The sequence below is a fragment of the Haematobia irritans genome, chromosome 2 (assembly GCF_050003625.1).
Source record: "Haematobia irritans isolate KBUSLIRL chromosome 2, ASM5000362v1, whole genome shotgun sequence".
Taxonomy (NCBI): Eukaryota; Metazoa; Arthropoda; class Insecta; order Diptera; family Muscidae; genus Haematobia; species Haematobia irritans.
In genome coordinates, this window is record NC_134398.1 from 28,471,349 (window position 1) to 28,496,059 (window position 24,711).

General features: G+C 27.7%; 5 non-coding genes across 5 annotated transcripts; all 5 read right to left on the reverse strand.

The window, feature by feature from the left end:
* Positions 1-16,595: 16,595 nt before the first annotated feature.
* On the reverse strand, positions 16,596-16,668 carry TRNAM-CAU (transfer RNA methionine (anticodon CAU)). The gene has a single exon. It is a non-coding gene; the product is annotated as a tRNA-Met (tRNA).
* A 1,937-nt stretch (positions 16,669-18,605) lies between these two features.
* Positions 18,606-18,678, reverse strand: TRNAM-CAU (transfer RNA methionine (anticodon CAU)). Its single transcript has one exon. It is a non-coding gene; the product is annotated as a tRNA-Met (tRNA).
* A 243-nt stretch (positions 18,679-18,921) lies between these two features.
* Positions 18,922-18,994, reverse strand: TRNAM-CAU (transfer RNA methionine (anticodon CAU)). The gene has a single exon. It is a non-coding gene; the product is annotated as a tRNA-Met (tRNA).
* A 284-nt stretch (positions 18,995-19,278) lies between these two features.
* TRNAM-CAU (transfer RNA methionine (anticodon CAU)) lies at positions 19,279-19,351 on the reverse strand. The gene has a single exon. It is a non-coding gene; the product is annotated as a tRNA-Met (tRNA).
* Positions 19,352-22,137: 2,786 nt separating this feature from the next.
* Positions 22,138-22,210, reverse strand: TRNAM-CAU (transfer RNA methionine (anticodon CAU)). Its single transcript has one exon. It is a non-coding gene; the product is annotated as a tRNA-Met (tRNA).
* Between the last annotated feature and the right edge of the window lie 2,501 nt (positions 22,211-24,711).

The window sequence follows — 24,711 nt, forward strand, 5'->3', positions numbered from 1 at the left end:
TAAAAATTTTACTACGAAATGTGAGCAATTTACTAAGAAAAAATTTTGTATGGAAAAAAATTTTTGTAGTAAAAATTAACTTAACGACATTACCGATTCGTATGATGGCTACCTACAGATTATTTCCCTTTTTATTATACGTTGGAGTGTTTTTCCTCACATTGAAAATTTTAGATAAAGTAGAATAAAAAGTAGTTAATATAATCCTTGACGGGTGTATATAATTTTTTATAGATTCCTCATAGATTTGGTATATATTTTACCTTAACTTATAGATAGAATTCCAACTAACCAATAAACGTGCTACTGGAAAATTAAGTGAGAAGAGAGAAATGAAATGTGTGCATCATGTGAGGGAGTTTTTAGAGACATTTTGTGTATATCTCGTTTGATTGTTGGCGTTTGTTATTGCGTCATTTATGCTGTTGTTGGTTGTTTTGATTTTAGAGACAATGTAATGTTCCTTGTGTGTTGTTGGTATCTTTTGTGGTGGGAGTTGTTTTCTTGCAATAGCGAGATCAGAAAGGGATCGTGTGTGGAGTTGTTTTTCTTTGCGGCAGGTATGCATCCTTTATGAATATTTGTGTATTTGAGTTTTATTGCCGCATTCAGTTCTGTTGAAGTGCACACGTGGTTTTAATTTTGCAAAATTGTACGTGCGGTATGGTGTTTATTAATGACAATACATTTATTTCGAAACATTTTAGAAACTGAGAAGTGAATGATGTGATGTTAGAGAGATCAAAAACGCTTTTTATTGATAAAAACAAGTAACAGATTAAGGAACTGTATATTTCTGTTTATAGTTTAAAATTAGTACGGATTTTTAAACTATTTTTTTCAATAGTTTAAAATTAGTGCGGATTTTAATTGATTTACATAAAAAATATACAACTTGAGTGGTAATTGGATGATCCATAATTATTCTACATCTGGATCACAGATTGGAGATGCAACTATTTTTTTGAATCTATATTTTTTATGTTACAGCAATTCCTACAGGTGAGTACTAAGTTCGAGTTTAGTCGCTTAAATTAAAAATAAATCACTAAGAAAAATATAAAAGTATATATAACTTGATGGAGAATAGCCCAAACCAAGTTTTTTATAAAGATTATTTTTTATAATGGATTATTAGAGAAAACTTATCATGAAAATTGCAATTTTAGCCGCTAAACTCGAACTTAATATCCACCTTCTATACTAAATGCTATACTGACAAGTGGAAATTATGTATAATTTTATAATATTTTTTATTTCAAATATATTCTGAGAATAATGTCAAAAACGTCCCTTTAGTCCATGGATATGATTCCAATAATGTACCTACTGGATGGATTTTTCAATGTGGTAAGTTTTTCTATAAACGGTATTTTGTCCGTTTTTAATAAAACCAAAATTTCAATTTATTAAAAATAATTATTTTCACTTGCAGGTAGACAGGCCTTGTAATGGTAATTTTTTGGAATATTCTTACTGTTTAATTCTAACTAAGCTGATATCCTTATTGGCTCTAGGAAATACTCTTGAAACCCGTAAGTTAAAAATCAATATGAACTATAGAATTTGATAATATGTTTCTTATATTTTGTATAACTTTGCAATTTCAGATGTTTATAAGAAAAATCCGCCCAACAAAAGTTAGCCAAAATCGATGAAATTCAATGAATATAGCTACTTGTGCCGCATATATCTTTCATATGGATAGAAAACATGGAAATTTAAATTAATTAGTTTAGTCCTAATAACATAGAATATTACTCTTATGAAGAAGCAATTACTAACTACCGACAAGTACCTGCATCCAACGTACGAATAAAAATATTTCCTCTATTGTATATCATAAGTCATAGTTTTGTGCAATATAATATTAATTTTTTGAAATAAAATACTGGTGGTTATAGAAAATTGACTTATTTTGTACGAAAAATTTCTTAGTTGTATACAGGCTTGTTGTACCTTTGATTCCTCAATTTCTCTACTTTTTTGAAAATTATACTGACAAACAGTTTATTTCAAACCAATTTCTTAATACTGGTTTCCCAAAAAAGTGTTCATTTTTCCGGATAGCAGGAATATTTTGAATGATTTTAAGTATTTTCTTCCCACAGCATAGTAATAATCAACTAAAATACGATGCAATACATGAACTAATTTATAAGAAAATCATGAACTTATCTAGATGAAAAAAATCTTTGGCGCCAAATCATGGTCATTCTTACTATGGGTTAGTTCATTTTTCATAAAAAATAGTAAACTTTTTTTTCGGTGTAAGGACAAATTTATGACACAATTATCTTTTAAATTTAATTTTTGCGCACTTTATTCTAAAACAAAAAGTATAATTTATTATTTTTTCAGCTTCTTTCTTCATGTGTAATCAGAGTCCATTAAAACTAAATAACCAAATTCGGACTCGACTACAACTAGAAATGATGCCATGTTTCAAGTAAAAAAGTCTTTAAAATAAAATGTTGCAATAAGCTCCCATTTTTAAAAGCATTTTTGCTTTGTAATCAAGATGCACAAAGACAACAAATTTAAAGACGATTTAATTAATGCTAATAGCACCAAATTGGCATCACTGCATAATTGGGCATTTACTACTTCTCCAAATAAGCGAGTATAAGAGAATATGTGTGTGAGAGAGTGAGGAATCTGAGAGTGATTTTCACGTTGCTTCTCATCACATCATGCCCAATAGAAATTCTCGTTGATATCTATTTGCAAAAATGTTCAATGTAAACAAAAATTATTTAATATAAAATTACTCTTTACAGTTATAATGAAACAAGAATCTAATAAGAAATATAAAGAAAGTCTCTATATTTAGCTATCATTTTCTGTAGCTGTATGCGTTGGCGAGTTTTTTATTTCTTTTGTAAAACAAAAGAATGAATTCAAAGCCATTGTTTGGTATGCCACAAATAAATATTGACCAACATTCCACAATCAAAAATGTTATCCGAAGATATTACCAAAGGTATGACCCATTTGTCTAAACTGCACCTTTGACAAAATGAAATCTTTGCAAAATCAAAAGTTTATCATTTACTAGAGCCTCACCTTTGAGTTCGGACTAATGGAGAACAATTGTAGGACCAAACGACACTACCTACCTATAACTATTCTGTGATTTTTCATACACCCAGAAAAAAGGGGCTCTAATGCCAATTGAACTTTATTTTAGTTTATGAAGATTACTTGATTTTAGTTAAATTTTGCACAATATAAGTAAATGTTCCTTATTTGAATAATTTTTTGCCAACTTTAATGAAGTGAACTAAAAATAACAAAAAAAAGTTGTATACAAATATAGGGCACAATTTTACTAAAAAATAAAATAGTTCATATTTTCCTAAAATGGCAGAAGTTTGCTTAATCTGAGTTCATAAGTTTCTCAAAATGAGTAAGTTTTACTAAAATTGTACCTGTCTCGAACTTTGTACAGCGCTAAAGACATTTTAACAATATTTAAATCCAATTTTTTCTTTCAACATATGAACTTTCTTAAACAACAGAAAAAAATTAATTAATTTTTAAAAATTTTCTTCAATTTGACAAAAAGTATTAACTTATTTGTAACATGTTGCAATTAGAAAACTATTTTAGTTAAAATTTTCTAAAATAAACCTACATTTTCTTCCACGGTGGGTTCACTTTTTTTGTTGGGTGTAGACTTTGGTGCGTATTATTTTGAAATTTTTTTTAATCCATTTCTTTTGAATCAAATGCTTCAAAAGCCGGAATGGACTTCCCAAAACAAAAAAAAAAATATCACAAAGACAACAAACTGACTCTTCAGACTATCAAAGAAATTTGAAATATTACTAAACCACAGATTTAAGAAGGACATTGATTGAACGAAAGGACACCAAGAGTTGAGGTCTGTTTGATATGTGTCAGACATATCAAACAAAAGAAAGATTTAATTTGTGGTCATAAAGGGTGATTCTTTTGAGGTTAGGATTTTCATGCATTAGTATTTGACAGATCACGTGGGATTTCAGACATGGTGTCAAAGAGAAAGATGCTCAGTATGCTTTGACATTTCATCATGAATAGACTTACTAACGAGCCACAACGTCGAATTTTCAGTGAATGGGCCCTAGAAAAGTTGGCAGAAAATCCGCTTTTTTATCGACAAATTTTGTTCAGCGATGAGGCTCATTTCTGGTTGAATGGCTACGTAAATAAGCAAAATTGCCGCATTTGGAGTGAAGAGCAACCAGAAGCCGTTCAAGAACTGCCCATGCATCCCGAAAAATGCACTGTTTGGTGTGGTTTGTACGCTGGTGGAATCATTGTATTTTTTCAAAGATGCTGTTGGACGCAACGTTACGGTGAATGGCGATCGCTATCGTTCGATGCTAACAAACTTTTTGTTGCCAAAAATGGAAGAACTGAACTTGGTTGACATGTGGTTTCAACAAGATGGCGCTACATGCCACACAGCTCGCGATTCTATGGCCATTTTGAGGGAAAACTTCGGAGAACAATTCATCTCAAGAAATGGACCGGTAAGTTGGCCACCAAGATCATGCGATTTGACGCCTTTAGACTATTTTTTGTGGGGCTACGTCAAGTCTAAAGTCTACAGAAATAAGCCAGCAACTATTCCAGCTTTGGAAGACAACATTTCCGAAGAAATTCGGGCTATTCCGGCCGAAATGCTCGAAAAAGTTGCCCAAAATTGGACTTTCCGAATGGACCACCTAAGACGCAGCCGCGGTCAACATTTAAATGAAATTATCTTCAAAAAGTAAATGTCATGGACCAATCTAACGTTTCAAATAAAGAACCGATGAGATTTTGCAAATTTTATGCGTTTTTTTAAAAAAAAAAGTTATCAAGCTCTTAACAAATCACCCTTTAGATATCCAGGGGAAAAAACTAAATGAGTAATTTTGGAATTTGCAAAATTATTAAAGACAGGAATTCTTGTGTAGAAATAAATCCTTGACAAAATTTTCTATGGAAATAAAATTTTGACAAAATGTTCTATAGAAATAAAATTTTGACAAAATGTTCTATAGAAATAAAATTTTGACAAAATTTTCTATCGAAATAAAATTTTGACAAAATTTTTTATAGAAATAAAATTTTGACAAAATTTTATATAGAAATAAAATTTTGACAAACTTTTCTATAGAAATAAAATTTTGACAAAATTTTTTATAGAAATGAAATTTTTACAAAATTAAAAAAAAAAAAGTTTTGACAAAATTTTCTATAGATATAAAATTTGGACAAAATTGCCTTTAGAAATAAAATTTTGACAAAATTTTCTATGAAAATAAAATTTTAACAAAATTTTCTATAGCAATAAGATTTTTACAAAATTTTTAATAGTAATGAAATTTTGACAAAATATTTTCTATAGAAATAAAATTTTGATAAAATTTTCTTTAGAAATAAAATTTTGATAAAATGTTCTTTAGAAATAAAATGTTGACAACATTTTCTGTAGAAATAAAATTTTGGAAAAAAATTCTATGGAAATAAAATTTTAACAAAATTTTCTGTACAAATAAAATTTGGACAAAATTCTATAGAAATAAAATTTTGACAAAATTTTCTATAGACATAAAATTTTGACACAATTTCTATAGACATAATATTTTGACAAAATTTTCTATAGATATAAAATTGGGACAACATTTTCTATAGAAATAAAATTTTGGCAAAATTTTCAATGGAAATAAAATTTTGACAAAATTTTCTATGGAAATAAAATTTTAACAAAATTTTCTATAGCAATAAGATTTTGACAAAATTTTTTATAGAAATAAAATTTTGACAAAAATTTTTTATAGAAATAAAATTTTCTTTAGAAATAAAATGTTGACATTTTCTGTAGAAATAAAATTTTGGCCAAATTTTCTATGGAAATAAAATTTTGACAAAATCTATATATATAAAATTCAATCTATGTTTATTTGTTTGTTTGCTTGTTTGTATGTTCCGAGTTGGCTCCGAAACGGCTGCACCGATTTACTTGAAACTTGCAGAGATCGTAGGGGGCGTTCATGTAGTGAAAATAGGGTACCTCATTTTTTGACACCTGGTCGCGGAGGGGGACCTCCCCTTCGTCGGACTTTTTGAAAATTGGACCAAAGTTGACCGATTTGCTTGAAATTTTCATTGAAGATTGGGGTTGGCATCTAGACAAAGATCCGCTACTTTTTATTTCGATATTTGGTGATGGAGGGGGGCCTCCCCTTTGTTCGACTTTGTTTTTAATTACAGTGAAAAGACTAAAATTCTCTAAATTATCTGAGATTTACAGAGAACATGTCCGAGGTTACGGAATTAATATGGGGTACCTGATGATTTCATATGTGGATGGGGAGGAGGACCTCCCCCTTGCCCTACTTTTTGAAACTTGGAACAAAATTATGCGATTTGCTTGAAATTTTCATTGAATGTTAGGGTTGGCATCTAGACAAAACTCCGCTACATTATTTTTCGATATTTGGTCGGGGAGGGGGACCACCCCTTTGCCCGATTTTTTTTGTTTGAAAGTACAAACAAAACTAAACTCTCCCGACTGAAATTTTACGGAAAAAATGGGTTATGAAATTTATATCAGGTTCTCGATTTTTTAATAAAAATAAAAGGGCATAGGGAGACATCCGCTTCTCTGAAGTACATACAGAGAAACAAATAAACTTTTACCGAGTTACTTGAAATTTACAGAGGACTGGGGAGAGGTTACGATATTAATAGTTGATACCGGATTTTATGATATTTGGACGCCGCCCTTTTAGGCTTATAATTTGCTTGGCATTTTCTGGGACGTTTACAAAAGATACGCTACATCACTTTTAGATATTTAGTCGGGGAGGAGGTCCTCCTCTAAAACTGCAAAAAAAACTATTCTTAAGTTTTCTTGAAATTTACATAGGCAGTGGGGGAAGGTTATGAACGAAGAGGCAACCTTCCTTGCTCCACACTTGAAGGAAAGTTTCAAGAATTTTCAGGGTTGGTTAGGGGTGCTATTCACTACGGTGTTTGTCGATATTGTATCGGGGAAAGTGACGTCCCTTTAAAACAATAGAGCAAAATTTAAACATCGCCGATCTACTTGAAATTTACATGGAACGTGGGAGGAGGTGATTAAATGTATACATGATTTTTAAATTAGTATATGATTTTTCGATATCTGGTTGGGGAAGGGGAAAATTGAAATAAACTTTTTCGATTTACTTCGATAGAATTTATAGGGACCATTGAGTAGTTGCGAAATTAATATAGGGTACGTGATAGTCCGATATCAGATCGGAGTGGAGCGAAGGTGGGGAGAGGGTTCCCTTTTGTCCGTTTTTTTTTCTTAAATTGAAAGTAGAGGGTTGTCCGTAAATGGGAACTCGGTACATAATTTTATGATTTTTGTACAGGCTTCTGCCGGACTTCTTTTTAGTAAAGAACTTAAATTTACATGAAATTGGCAGCCAATGTAGAGGGTGCATCATTTTCCAACATTTTAGCAAATGTTAATGTGGTCTAATTTTTTACTATTTTTGCTTTTTCCGATTTATTGGATGGGAAACAGTAATTCTTTGTATGTTATTATAATATAGTGCTTAATTTTCAGATATGTTGAGGAGAAGGATACCTTTCCTTGACAAACCACACTTAAAATTCACAAGAAATATAGAAGAAGGTGCACCCTCCCCCGCCGTATTTGTACCTATAGACGAAAAATCAAGTAGTCCGATTTGTTTAAAAGAATTCAAATCTTTTCGAATTTGTTTTCAGCACGAAGGATATAGTTGACTAAGTTAACGCAAAATATTCCTCCAAATATGCTTCGGAAGGCGCAGCGAAGCGGGCCGGGTTACGCTAGTGTTCTATAGAAATAAAATTTTGACAAAATTTTCTATAGAAACAACATTTTGACAAAATTTCCTATAGAAATTAAATTTTGACAAAATATTCTATGGAAATAAAATTTTGACAAAATTTTCTACAGAAAAAAAATAATTAACAAAATTTTTAAACAATTTTCTATAGACATAAAATTTTGACAAAATTTTCTATAGACATAAAATTTGGACAACACTTTCTATAGAAATAAAATTTTCTTTAGAAATAAAATGTTGACAACATTTTCTGTAGAAATAAAATTTTGACAAAATTTTCTATGGAAATAAAATTTTGACAAAATTTTCTATAGAAATAAAATTTTGACAAAATTTTCTATAGAACAAAATATTTACCAAAATTTTCTATACAAATAAAATTTTGACAAAATTTTCTATAGAAATAAAATTTTGACACAATTTTCTATAGACATAAAATTTTGACAACGTTTTCTATAGAATTAAAATTTTTAGAAAATTTTGTATAGAAACAAAATTTTGTTTAGAAATAAAATGTTAACAAAATTTTCTATAGAAATAAAATTTTGACAAAATATTCTATAGAAATACAATTTTGACAAAATTGTCTATAGAAATACAGTTTTTACAAAATTTTCTATTGAAATAAAATTTTGACAAAATTTTTTATAGAAATAAAATTTTGACAAAATTTTCTATAGAACTAAAATATTGGCAAAATTTTTGCAAAATTTTATTCGTATAGAAAATTTTGTCAAAATTTTATTTCTATAGAAAATTTTGTCAAAATTTTATTTCTATAGAAAATTTTGCCAAATTTTATTTCTATTGAAAATTTTGTCAAAATTTTATTTCAATCGTTTTGTATTGTTATTGTTGCTTGTACTTCAATCATATTTGTTGTCTTTGATTTCAGCTTAAATCCATGCATTGGCTAAATTACAAGTGTAGCTTAACCACAGAGGAAGAATATATGCACTCAAATCGATGATTTGACGGTGGCAAAGGAAAAGAGATATGTTTGTACGAATTTAGTTCGGCATAAGCCGGCTATCGTGTAAACCCTTTTTTCGGTTTCGAAATTTTATTTATAAAAAAGTTTTTTGCAAAATTTTATTCCTAAAGAAAATTTTTTCAAAATTTTATTCCTAAAGAAAATTTTGTCATAATTTTATTCCTAAAGAAAATTTTGACAACATTTTATTGCGAAAGAAAATTTTGTCAATATTTTATTTGTATAGAAAGTTTTTTCAAATTTCATTTGAATGGAAGATTTTGTCCAAATTTTATTTCTATAGAAAATTGTGTCAAAATTTTATTTCTGTAGAAAATTTTGTCAAAATTGTTTTTTTTTTGTTTTAATAGAAAATTTTGTCAAAATTTTATTTTTTATAGAAAATTTTGTCAAAATTGTATTGCTATAGAAAATTTTGTCAAAATTATATTGCTATAGAAAATGTTGTCAACATTTTATTTCTATAGAAAATTTTGTAAAATTTTATTGCTATAGAAAATTTTGTCAAAATTTTATTGCAATAGAAAATTTTGTCAAATTTTATATCTATAGAAATTTTTCACAAAGTTTTATTTCTATAGAAAATTTTCTCAAAATTTTATTTCTGATAATAATTTTGTCAAATTTAATGTCTATAGAAAATTTTGTCAATATTTTCGATAGAAAATAAAATAAAATTTTTCAAAAATTGTCTATACAAATAAAAGATTAGATATAAAATTATCAAAATTTTTCTTTAAAGTATACACCTAAAAATGTTAAGGTATATTTATACAGTACAAAGAAAATATCTCTTCACACAAACTTCAATAGAAATGTTCTCAATCATCACGAAAAGTACTTCATTTCAAATTTTATAAACATAAAAGTATGCAGCAGAATTTTATTGCTTTTTTGTTTGACAGGAAGGCTAAAAGTATGTAACACTTTTATTTACAAACTTTTGACTTGAGTTCGTTTTTCTGGGTTTTCCATAAATTCTCAAATCATGAGCACATATATTTGTGGGTCGTAATTTCGAGCTAATGAAAATGGCGTGCTCTAGAAACACATTTGGATTCTTTTACAATTTTCACGAATTTTCCTAAAAGTATGCAATGTTCCAATAAAAAATCTAAAAATATATGGTAGAGGATGGTTATTCTATACCAGTAGAACTTCTATAGAAATTTTCTTATGTATTCCAAGAAAAATCCTTATCAAAATTGCAAAAACCTAAAACTCTCAAAAAACCAACAACATCTCAATGCATTTGGTTTGATATTGCAGGCTAAAAGTATACAACACGACATGAGTATGATTTTCTAGGTTCTACATAAAATTTTTAATTCACACAGAAAAAAATAGCATTGATATTTTTTAAATTACTATTTTATTTATTTAAATTGTTTTGGAATTTTAGTATTTCCAACAAATCTCCTTAAAGTATGCAATGCCCCATTTAAAAAAAAAAATCTCAACATTTAAAGGAATTGTACAAAGAGAATTTCTCATTAAAAAGAAAAGTTCTATAAAAAATGCTTTCAAGTATCCCAAAGAAAGTTTGTAAAAAAACAAATTATTTACACCTAAAATATTCCGAATAGTATGCAATACAATGACTATGAATTTAGTTTTGACAGGAAGGCCAAAAGGTATGCAACACAATTTTTTATAAACTTTTGACTTGAGTTAGTTTATCCAGTTGTTTCAAAAATTTTTAAACCAGATGTACATAAATTTGTCACATTGAAATGAGTTGAAAATAGCACCTAATTCTAAGCGAACTGAATAAACGAGGGGGTATCCCGAAACAAAAGAAATCAGATGGTGGCTATTTACGAAATTGGACAAAGAAGTTCCTATCTAAATTTTAACTTCAGATAAAAACTAAAATATTCCAAATATATATAGAAGAATAACTTCATTATGGAAGGCTGTGGTATGACTACAATAGACATACAGACGGACATAGTTAGATAGCCTAAAAATTTTACCATGTTCGGAAAATATCCTAAAAGTATGCATTGTCTCAGTAAAAAATAACCTGAAAGGTTTAAGGAATGTTTATACTAAACAAAAATATAATTTCTCAATAGCCCAACGAAGGTCTTTAAAAAGTTACATTATTATAAATATAAAATATTCTCCACAAAATGAAAAAAAAAAACAATTCAGTTAATTTTATTTAGCAGAGTGTAAAGAATGAAAGGTATGCAATATTATTGTGCACAAACTTTAAACTTGAGTTCATTCATGTGAATTTGTGAGTTCATTCTTGTGAATTTGTGAGTTCATTCTTGTGAATTTGTAAGTTCATTCTTGTGAATTTCATAATTAAAACCAATGTAATCAAAACGGGTAAATAAGTAGAGCAAATGTAATTTTCCACCCAAAAAAAATAACGAACGAACGAACTGAGTATGCCATTGTTCTTAGAAACAATTAATGAACACAAACTATTCATCCAAACCATCACTATCGGTGAACAATGATGCAGAGAAATTCAAACTTCCTATTGGACTATGGAGCTTTTAGTTTGTTTTAACAATCTGCTGCAAATGCCTCCTTTAACATATTGTTCAAGGGTCATAAAACACAAACCATACACACATAACCATGGACATATCCCGACGACAGAACACATCATTGTGGTCTCGTTAGTAGGACAATTGAGTCATAGCTAAAGGGCACATATATAACTCTGCATAAAAGAAGAGAAGCATAAACCTGCAAAATTAAATGATGCATTTCCTGAGGAAATAATGGCATCACTAAAAACAACCTGTGGTTATTCCATTCAATCCGAAAACAAACAAAAAAAAATGAGAAATGTAAGCTAGGCATAAATTGAGGCACACATGTGTCCAAGGTGTACTCAAAATTACCAATGTGGAATTTAATATTAAATTTCATTCTATTTTGTATTATTTTGCATTATTTTATTTTATTTTGTTTTATTTTATTTTATTTTATTTTATTTATTTATTTATTTATTTATTTTATTTGATTTCATATTATCATATCATATCATATCATATCATATCATATCATATCATATCATATCATATCATATCATATCATATCATATCATATCATATCATATCATATCATATCATATCATATCATATCATATCATATCATATCATATCATATCATATCATATCATATCATATCATATCATATCATATCATATCATATCATATCATATCATATCATATCATATCATATCATATCATATCATATCATATCATATCATATCATATCATATCATATCATATCATATCATATCATATCATATCATATCATATCATATCATATCATATCATATCATATCATATCATATCATATCATATCATATCATATCATATCATATCATATCATATCATATCATATCATATCATATCATATCATATCATATCATATCATATCATATCATATCATATCATATCATATCATATCATATCATATCATATCATATCATATCATATCATATCATATCATATCATATCATATCATATCATATCATATCATATCATATCATATCATATCATATCATATCATATCATATCATATCATATCATATCATATCATATCATATCATATCATATCATATCATATCATATCATATCATATCATATCATATCATATCATATCATATCATATCATATCATATCATATCATATCATATCATATCATATCATATCATATCATATCATATCATATCATATCATATCATATCATATCATATCATATCATATCATATCATATCATATCATATCATATCATATCATATCATATCATATCATATCATATCATATCATATCATATCATATCATATCATATCATATCATACCATATCATATCATATCATATCATATCATATCATATCATATCATATCATATCATATCATATCATATCATATCATATCATATCATTTCAATTCAATTCAATTCAATTCAATTCATTTCCATTCCATTCCATTCCATTCCATTTCATTTCATTTCATTTCATTTCCATTCCATTCTATTCTATTCTATTCTATTCTATTCTATTCTATTCTATTCTATTCTATTCTATTCTATTCTATTCTATTCTATTCTATTCTATTCTATTCTATTCTATTCTATTCTATTCTATTCCATTCCATTCCATTCCATTCCATTCCATTCCATTCCATTCCATTCCATTCCATTCCATTCCATTCCATTCCATTCCATTCCATTCCATTCCATTCCATTCCATTCCATTCCATTCCATTCCATTCCATTCCATTCCATTCCATTCCATTCCATTCCATTCCATTCCATTCCATTCCATTCCATTCCATTCCATTCCATTCCATTCCATTCCATTCCATTCCATTCCATTCCATTCCATTCCATTCCATTCCATTCCATTCCATTCCATTCCATTCCATTCCATTCCATTCCATTCCATTCCATTCCATTCCATTCCATTCCATTCTATTCTATTCTATTCTATTCTATTCTATTCTATTCTATTCTATTCTATTCTATTCTATTCTATTCTATTCTATTCTATTCTATTCTATTCTATTCTATTCTATTCTATTCTATTCTATTCTATTCTATTCTATTCTATTCTATTCTATTCTATTCTATTCTATTCTATTCTATTCTATTCTATTCTATTCTATTCTATTCTATTCTATTCTATTCTATTCTATTCTATTCTATTCTATTCTATTCTATTCTATTCTATTCTATTCTATTCTATTCTATTCTATTCTATTCTATTCTATTCTATTCTATTCTATTCTATTCTATTCTATTCTATTCTATTCTATTCTATTCTATTCTATTCTATTCTATTCTATTCTATTCTATTCTATTCTATTCTATTCTATTCTATTCTATTCTATTCTATTCTATTCTATTCTATTCTATTCTATTCTATTCTATTCTATTCTATTCTATTCTATTCTATTCTATTCTATTCTATTCTATTCTATTCTATTCTATTCTATTCTATTCTATTCTATTCTATTCTATTCTATTCTATTCTATTCTATTCTATTCTATTCTATTCTATTCTATTCTATTCTATTCTATTCTATTCTATTCTATTCTATTCTATTCTATTCTATTCTATTCTATTCTATTCTATTCTATTCTATTCTATTCTATTCTATTCTATTCTATTCTATTCTATTCTATTCTATTCTATTCTATTCTATTCTATTCTATTCTATTCTATTCTATTCTATTCTATTCTATTCTATTCTATTCTATTCTATTCTATTCTATTCTATTCTATTCTATTCTATTCTATTCTATTCTATTCTATTCTATTCTATTCTATTCTATTCTATTCTATTCTATTCTATTCTATTCTATTCTATTCTATTCTATTCTATTCTATTCTATTCTATTCTATTCTATTCTATTCTATTCTATTCTATTCTATTCTATTCTATTCTATTCTATTCTATTCTATTCTATTCTATTCTATTCTATTCTATTCTATTCTATTCTATTCTATTCTATTCTATTCTATTCTATTCTATTCTATTCTATTCTATTCTATTCTATTCTATTCTATTCTATTCTATTCTATTCTATTCTATTCTATTCTATTCTATTCTATTCTATTCTATTCTATTCTATTCTATTCTATTCTATTCTATTCTATTCTATTCTATTCTATTCTATTCTATTCTATTCTATTCTATTCTATTCTATTCTATTCTATTCTATTCTATTCTATTCTATTCTATTCTATTCTATTCTATTCTATTCTATTCTATTCTATTCTATTCTATTCTATTCTATTCTATTCTATTCTATTCTATTCTATTCTATTCTATTCTATTCTATTCTATTCTATTCTATTCTATTCTATTCTATTCTATTCTATTCTATTCTATTCTATTCTATTCTATTCTATTCTATTCTATTCTATTCTATTCTATTCTATTCTATTCTATTCTATTCTATTCTATTCTATTCTATTCTATTCTATTCTATTCTATTCTATTCTATTCTATTCTATTCTATTCTATTCTATTCTATTCCATTCCATTCCATTCCATTCCATTCCATTCCATTCCATTCCATTCCATTCCATTCCATTCCATTCCATTCCATTCCATTCCATTCCATTCCATTCCATTCCATTCCATTCCATTCCATTCCATTCCATTCCATTCCATTCCATTCCATTCCATTCCATTTAATTTAATTTAATTTAATTTAATTTAATTTAATTTAATTTAATTTAATTTAATTTAATTTAATTTAATTTAATTTAATTTAATTTAATTTAATTTAATTTAATTTAATTTAATTTAATTTAATTTAATTTAATTTAATTTAATTTAATTTAATTTAATTTAATTTAATTTAATTTAATTTAATTTAATTTAATTTAATTTAATTTAATTTAAATTAATTTAATTTAATTTAATTTAATTTAATTTAATTTAATTTAATTTAATTTAATTTAATTTAATTTAATTTAATTTAATTTAATTTAATTTAATTTGATTTAATTTGATTTAATTTAATTTAATTTAATTTAATTTAATTTAATTTAATTTAATTTAATTTAATTTAATTTAATTTAATTTAATTTAATTTAATTTAATTTAATTTAATTTAATTTAATTTAATTTAATTTAATTTAATTTAATTTAATTTAATTTAATTTAATTTAATTTAATTTAATTTAATTTAATTTAATTTAATTTAATTTAATTTGATTTAAATTTCATTTAATTTTTTTCTGTGTACAGACATTTCAATTGTAGTATCTGGCTATTGTCAATTCATTTTCTTTACTTTTTCAATTAAAACATTATGAATAGTAAATTGAATTGTAAACCTATAGATGATGTGGGATACATTATACTGGAAATGGTAGCTATTTAGATCCTATTCACATAACAACATTATCGTTATAACACGTACATATGTGTGCATGCATATTTTTTAGATCAAATCTCGAACACTCAATTGCACTCATTCTCTTCAGTCATGTTAGATAACCTCTTCAAAGTTATCATTTATTGCATATACACACTCACACGCATACACTGCCTCCCCTATAAAGTTGCTCATGTTATCTCCATCAAATGTGGGGAGACAATGGCATCAACAACAATAACATTAATATGTTCTCATTGTGCAGTCAGGAAGAGGTGTATGAGTTAGTTCATTGTTATGTACGAAGAGATTCTTATGCTAACCGAAAACATTTACATATATTAATTGTAGACATTAAGGATTGTCAACAAAACAAATGTTTATGCGGATATGTGTGTGTGTGTTTGTGTATGCTAAGGGCTTTTCAATTGAACAAAAGCAAATGCTATTTCTGTTGTTGCAATACAAAAGATCACAATAAGAGATACAACTATAACAATATTTTTCATATGTAGAAAATATAATGTAAACAAAGGTTTCATTGTATAAAGCAAATGAGAATAATTCGAAAGCACTAGAGTACTAGGCTTGAATGATTGATATGCTAACTGTCGATAATGTACATGGGTATGGGGGTGAAGCTATTGTGACATAAATGAATGACAATTAGTTTAGTAAATGAGTTGTAAGCCAAAGTGAATGATATTCAACATTGTTAACAAGATGTATACATAGTAAACGATTTTGCATTATCTAGTGTGCTGCATCATCATTATGGTTATGTGTAGGGTAGGAAATTTAATGCTGTTTGTATTTAACATAGACTGTAGATAACCAATGAAAATGAAAAATAGGACAAAAAAAGCTGATGCCCCGAGTGAGGCTCGAACTCACGACCTTAAGATTATGAGACTTACGCGCTGCCTACTGCGCCATCGAGGCTATGACTACGTGGCATCCAACATTAAACATGGATGAAGGTATGACAAATTTTAGAATAAATTAATTTAAGTAACACTACCAGTAATTAAATTTTCATAAAAGCCGCATTACCCGAGTTTTAGAAATAATGGGTTACCATTAACAACTAAAATCGGTTACCATTGGCCGACTACAAAACACATCATAACATGGGGTCCGGGTTCAAATCCTGGCGCAATTCTATTTTTTTTTTAATATTTTAAATCTAGTTTTGACATATTATTTATTAAAATTTTTTAATTAAAAACAAAAACTAATAATATTTTATTTACTTGATCCAAATGATGTTTAACTGCAATTGATCCAATCAATGAGAAGTCTGACATCAACTAAAAAACTTAAATTATACATTTAAAAATTAAATTTAATTGGGTTATTAATAAACCCAGCAAAAAAAATTGGATATTGTTCTAAAGGCACACCCTTTAATGTCCTCCAAAACATGTTCTTTATTTATTAATTTTTTTATTTATTTAATTTAGTTTTTTATAACTCACATTTTTAATGGGTAATTTTAACTTTTATTTCAAATGGGTTAAAAACAAATTGAGAATTAATTAGATGGTAACAATTATTTCAATTTTTTCGAAAAAATTGTTAAAATTCATTCTAGAAAAATAGTGAATTTTGAAAATATTTGTGGTCAAACTTTTCAGACTAGCATTAAAAATCATAAAAAAATTATAAAAATTATTGTTTTTTTTTCCGCAAAATATCACAAAATTTTTAATTCACCTCCAAAGCACTGCATTCGGATCAAACCTTAAATTACGCAAATTTAGTGAAACCTGTTGCTGTTGAAATAGTGGACATCCGTCCTATGACAAGCCTGTCTTAAATTCATTGCTTCTGCGCCTATTTTACACAACTTCCGCATCCAAAAAGAAAAATTTCACTACTTTTTTGGAAACGCTTTTTTTGTGCCTTAATTAAAAAAATATATTTAAATACTTTGATTCAAATATTTTTAAATTCTTTGATTAAACAAATTTTAGTAAGACTTCAATTGTCTTAGTCACGAAAACGACAACACTGGAAAATTGTAAAAAGCTAAATTCAAATTTTTAATTTTAAATTTAATTTTAAATATAACTACCCAGCAAAAAAATTTGGAAGTTCTTCCACAAGCACAACTTTAAAAGCACTTCCAGAAGATGCACTCACAATGATGTTCTTTATTTTAACTACCCAAGATGTTCTTTTAATTCAATTTTTATAACTTAGTTTTTTCATACTTTTAATGGGTAATTTTAACTTTATTTGTTTCAAATAGGTTAAAAACAGAGTAAGAATTCATAAAATGGTACAAATCATTTAAATTTTGTCGAAAAAAATGCTAAATCCAATCTGAAAAAAATTGTGAATTTTTGAAAATATTTGAGGTCAAACGTTTCCGACAAGCGTTAGAATCCATTAAAAATTATAAAAAATTATAAAAATTATTTTTTTTGACAAAATATCACAGAATTGTTTAATTTACATCCAAAACATTGAATTCGGATCACACCTAAAGAAGTGATGCAAACTCAGTGCAACGGCTGTTTAAATGGAGGACTTCCGTCCTATGACAAGCCCATGTTAAATTCATCGCTTCTGCGTCAATTTTGCACCACTTCCGGATCCAAAAAGAACATTTTCATTACTTTTTTGGCGACGCTTTTTTTGCTGGGTAATTTCGAAAATTTTTTGAGTTATAAATTTCATTAAAATTTTAATTGGATTTTTTTTTTCTTTTTGCAGACCGGTTTTTTACAATTCTACTGAATATATAAATCACTACATATTCATCCGAATTGCCCGAATGTATAATTTATATTTATTTTGGGGACAGGGGTTTATCCTGTAGGGGACAGGGGTTTATCCTGCACTTTGGAATTTTCTCACTGGAAAAAAATCCTTGCCCCGAGTGAGGCTCGAACTCACGACCTTAAGATTATGAGACTTACGCGCTGCCTACTGCGCCATCGAGGCTATGCGGACAGCAACCAACTAATATACACAGGACCTTGCAAACCCTTCCGTGGCACCTTGTTTGCAAGATAATTAAAATCAATTTTAATTAGTTTGAAAATAAATTGACCCCAATAATTTTCTACAGAATAGGATAAGTCTACGAGCCCAATTAATTAATTTGGCATTATACCGAGAAGAGAGATCATTATTAGTTTGCCACCTCATCAGAATTAAACTTTTTTAAATATTGGAAAAATACACTGCCCCGAGTGAGGCTCGAACTCACGACCTTAAGATTATGAGACTTACGCGCTGCCTACTGCGCCATCGAGGCTATGCGGACAGCAACCAACAAATATATACAGGACCTTGCAAACCCTTCCGTGGCACCTTGTTTACAAGATAATCCGTTAGGAGGGGAAATTCTTAAATTAAAAAATCAATTTTAATTAGTTTGAAAATAAATTGACTACAATAATTTTCTACAGAATAAGGATAGTTTCCAATAGGATAAGTCTATGAGCCCAATTAAATTGGCATTATACGGAGAAAAGAGATCGTTATTAGTTTGCCCCCGCCCCATCAGAATTAAACTTTTTAAATCTTGGAAAAATACACTGCCCCGAGTGAGGCTCGAACTCACGACCTTAAGATTATGAGACTTACGCGCTGCCTACTGCGCCATCGAGGCTATTTTTGTGTCACAGCCATAGCATACAAATTATATTATGAGATAATCAAAATCATTTTATATTTGGTTCAATCTTTTATATAGGGTCGAGACCTAACAATTATTTGTTTATTCTGTTAATTATATATAATAACAAAATTAATTGTAAATTTAAATAAATTATAATATCTGTTTCGAATTCCGTTGAGAATTTCTAAAGAGTGTTACTCGCAATAAAAGTTGTCACACATTTTTATATATAAAAAATATGAATTAAATAAATTTTAAATTTTTTTCTACGAAATTTTGAAGTCGCTTTTATTTCAAATTAGATGAAAATAAAGCAAAAATTATTTTATATCAATCCTTTAAATTAACAGTTTACCTATCAAAATCGATTTTCATTGCATATCTTCAGGCATCACAATTGTCCGCTTGATAATGTCAATTTGATTTTAAGTTTATTTAGGTTAGATTCTTCCCAAAGATTTCTACCATAGTGCTTCGATACTTTTAATTTAATAGTTTACTATATAATTAACCGAAGCCCAGTAAACATATTTGCATCAGCTCGGCCATCAAGCCATTGGCGGTAAATTGAGTTTAGCCCCCGCCGACAAATATGCATAATTTTTGACCACTTTTTGTATCTACTTTTGTAGTCAGAGAATGGGAAAATTTTAAGCCTTTTTTAGGCTAGAATGGAATATTGATTAATTGGTGGCTAAATTTCAATTAATCTCATAACCATTCTGATGACCTAAATTTAATTTCCACTACATCCGTTTATTGCAATTTTTTTATCATAACGTTATTAGTGTATACATTTACCGCCTAAAAGTATGCATGAAACATTTTCTATAGTAATAGACCGGGTCAATCTTCTGAATATTAAATTGCAGAGATTTTCAACTAACTGGAGATAAAATTAACGTTAGATTACTTAAGATTTAAATTTAAAAATTTTTAGACATGAGCTTTGTAAGGAGAAAGTCCATAACTTTGTAAAATATAATATCTCGCTGAAGATGATCACCGATGGTGTATCGAAATATCCGAGAACAGCAACATTTCTATAAAAAAGTAATGAAAAACAACAACACCAGAATTTTTCATTAGTCTATGACCTCAAGCCAAATGAATAATCCCAAAATTGCAAAATAAAAATTTGAAAAAATATTTCATATATTTTATGCGTTTAATTGTTGTATGTATTTTCTTTAGGAAAAGTGTGTCAATTTTTTAAAATAAGTGTGCCACCTTTTATGGCTTGTGCTACTTCCTAGAAATTCTCAACGGTAACGCTGGTGTGGTCCCAGGTTCGACTCTCAAAGGGTATAATTTTATTTTATTTATATTTTTATTAGCTCCCTAAAATTCTTAAAATCGAAATACTGGCCCATACAGGTGATGATGAGATTCTGTGTCGATCTAGTGATGTGTGAAGTGTGAATTTTCTATGAAAATAAAACTTTGACAATATTTTCTATAGAAATAACATTTTGACAAAATTTTCTATAGGAAAAAAATTTGACAAATTTTCCAAAAGATACAAATTTTGACAAAATTTTCTATGGAAATAATTTTTTGCAAATTAATATTTTTTTGGTAGTTTTTAGAAAGATTTTCTCCAAATTCATCGCTTCTGCGCCAATTTTGCACCACTTCCGGATATAACATAAACAAACAAATCACTATTTTTTGGCGACGCTGCTTTTGCTGGGTTTGTATGCAATCCATGGTGAAGGAAATATAAGCCCAAGCAATTGAATTTATGTTAATGAACTTTTATTTTTTTAGTATTTTACTTTACCATTGAATAAAAAATGTATGTTATTTATTATTTTTTTCTTAATATATTGCAAGATAACAAACTTGCCATCATGATCAAGCAACAATAATGTGGTGAGTACAAAAAAAAATAAAATGAATGGCAACACTGTGTGATGTGCTGCCAAGAGAATCTAGTTTTTAAGAGACAAGCTTGTGCTCTGACAATGAGATAAGAAATGTCAAGGTGTAGAGCTCGTAGATCATAGACCTTATAAATACATAGATGAGCCATGGGTGTCAATTTAATTTTTTGCAGCATTGCTCTTTACGAACAACACAAAAGCAAATGCACGAAAATTAATGTTTGGGACTGACTCTTTACGAAAAAATCAAAACGAAATGTCAGAAAATTAATTTTTGGAACTGACACATTTTTTTTAAAGAGAATAGTGGATCATCTATGTATTATAAGGTCTATGGAGCTCGTAGATCATATACTTGTGGTCTCTTTTGTTTGTGGTATAGAGGGCAGCTATTAGAAGAAATTGTTTTTTTCTTTCGGGGAAGCTCTGAAGGCAAGAAAACGTAAAAAGGCAACATACTCAAGAAACCAAAATATTAATTTTAACCAAAATAGTTACAATTATTTATTTAAATATTCACTTTCTCACACATATATTCTCCTATTTTAATTTTCTATCATCATTTTTATTAAAACATAGAAATCTTATTGATTGATATTTTTAGCCCAAACGGCAACACATTTATTTATGACACGCAAACTTCATGATATTTATGTAGGGCAGATAGTCCTCAGTTCTACAGTTTTTCAATGGTCTCACTCTCTAAATCTCTTTTGTTGATGTCAATGAATTAGAATAAATTTCGTAATTTGATGACACAACGTTGTCGCTCGCCAATCCTCATCATTAACATCTCCTGCTCCGCCATACATACATATTAAAAATCACCAATCAATCAATTATTAATTTTGGTATATTAGTAATATTTCATTTATATTTAGAAAAAATCACTGCCCCGAGTGAGGCTCGAACTCACGACCTTAAGATTATGAGACTTACGCGCTGCCTACTGCGCCATCGAGGCTATAGCAATGCGGAAGATATTGTATAAGCAATCGCATGAGTCATGGGTATTTTTATGTAGGGGAAGTGATAATACACATTGTATTTCTCTTTTTATTTCAATACAGTCATAAGTCAAAAAATAAGGCAATAACAAAATTTTTAAAATAGCATTGGTAATCAAAACAAAATTTCGATGAATTTCGATGACCCAGGAAAATACAACTATAATGCAACAATAAGTGTTTTTCTGTTTATAGTTCCAGTTATATAGATATACAAGTAACAGTAGATTTAAATATATCTATAAGGTAATTATTAATTATTTTATCTTAATTTTTAATATTTCAAAATACAATTTTTTTGCACAATTTTAAAAAATGTATAAATAAATAACCATAATCATCTACCAAACTTTGGAGAAAATTTTACCAAAAAACTAACTGAAAAAACACTATTTTGCCAAAATTGTATTTCTATAGAAAATTTTGTCAACATTTTATTTCTATAGAAAATTTTGTCAAAATGTTATTTCTATAGAAAATTTTTGTCAAAATTTTATTTCTATAGAAAATTTTGTCAAAATTTTGTTTCTATAGAAAATGTTTTCAATATTTTATTTCTTTAGAAAATTTTTTCAAAATTTTGTAAAAATTTTATTTCTATAGAAAATTTTGTCAAAATTTGATTTCTATAGAAAATTTTGTCAAAAATTTGTAAAAATTTTATTTCTATAGAAAATTTTGTAACAATTTGATTTTTATAGAAAATGTTGTAAAAATTTTATTATACCCACCACCATAGAATGGTGACGGGGGTATAATAAGTTTGTCATTCCGTTTGTAACACATCGAAATGTCGATTTCCGACTATATAAAGTAAATATATTCTTGATCAGGGAGAAATTCTAAGACGATATAACGATGTCCGTCTGTCCGTCTGTCTATCTGTCTGTCTGTCTGTCTGTTGTAATCAAGCTACAGTCTTCAATAATGAAGCAATCGTGCTGAAATTTTGCACAAACTCGTCCTTTGTCTGCTGGCTATATCGGTCCAGGTTTTGGTATAGTCCCCATATAACCCGACCTCCCTATTTGGGGTCTTGGGCTTATAGAAATCGTAGTTTTTATCCAATTTGCCTGAAATTTGAAATCTAGAGGTATTTTATGACCATAAAGAGGTGTGCCAAAAATGGTGAGTATCGGCCCATATTTTGGTATAGCCCCCATATAGACCGATTTCCCGATTTTACTTCTTGGGCTTCTAGAATCCGAAGTTTTTATCCTATTTGCCTGAAATTGGAAATCTAGAGGTATTTTCGGGTCATAAAGAGGTGTGCCGAAAACGGTGAATATCGGTCCATATTTTAGTATAGCCCCCATAAGAACGATCCCCCGATTTAACTCCTTGGGTTTCTAGAAACCGTAGTTTTTATCTGATTTGCCTGAAATTGTAAATATTCTGGTATTTTAGGCTCACAAAAACGTGTATCGGATTAAGTTTTTATCGGTCCATTTGGTAATGCCTCCATATAGACCGACTTCACTTCTTGAGGGTGTAGAAGGCGCACTGATCATGAAAATTGCTTAAAACTCAATGTAAAATTTCCAGATTTTACGTCTACAGATTTAAAATTTAAAATCAAGACGTTATTTTATAATTTTTTTGCACACTTACAAGAGATGTTAATGATTCCTCTAAAACTCAAACAAAAAGGGTTCTTATAAATCCCGAATCTGATATAGTCCTCATAGGTGAAATCTTTAAATTGATCTTCGGGAAGTGTCATCAAGTCCTCAAGCCCTCCTGCAATTTCAAAGGAAACCCTAATATTTGGTTCATGGTGGTGGGTATTTAAGATTCGGCACGGCCGAACTTAGTGCTGTATATTCTTGTTTTTTGAGAAAATGTTGTCAAAATTTGATTTCTATAGAAAATTTTGTAAAAATTTTATTTCCATAGAAAATGTTGTCAAAATTGTATTTCTTCAGAAAATGTTATCAAAATTTTATATCTATAAAAAATTTTGTCAACATTTTATTTCAATAGAAAATTTTTTCAAAATTTTATTTCTATAGAAAATTTGGTCAAGATTTTATTTCTATAGAAGATTTTGTCATGATTTTATTTCTGTAGAAAATTTTGTCAAAATTTTATTTCTATAAAAAATTTTGTAATAATTTTATTTTTATAGAAAATTTTGTCAAAATTTTATTTCTATAGAAAATATTGTCAAAATTGTATTTCTATAGAAAATTTTGTCAACATTTCATTTCTTTAGAAAATTTTGTCAAAATTTTATTTCTATAGAAAACTTTGTCAAAATTTTGTTTCTATAGAAAATTTTGTCAAAACTTTGCTTCTATAGAAAATTTTGTCAAAATTTTGTTTCTATAGAAAATTTTGTCAAAATTTTATTTTTATAGAAAATTTTGTCAAAATTGTATTTCTATAGAAAAATTTGTCAAAATTTTATTTCAATAGAAAATTTTGTCAACATTTTATTTCTATAGAAAATTTTGTC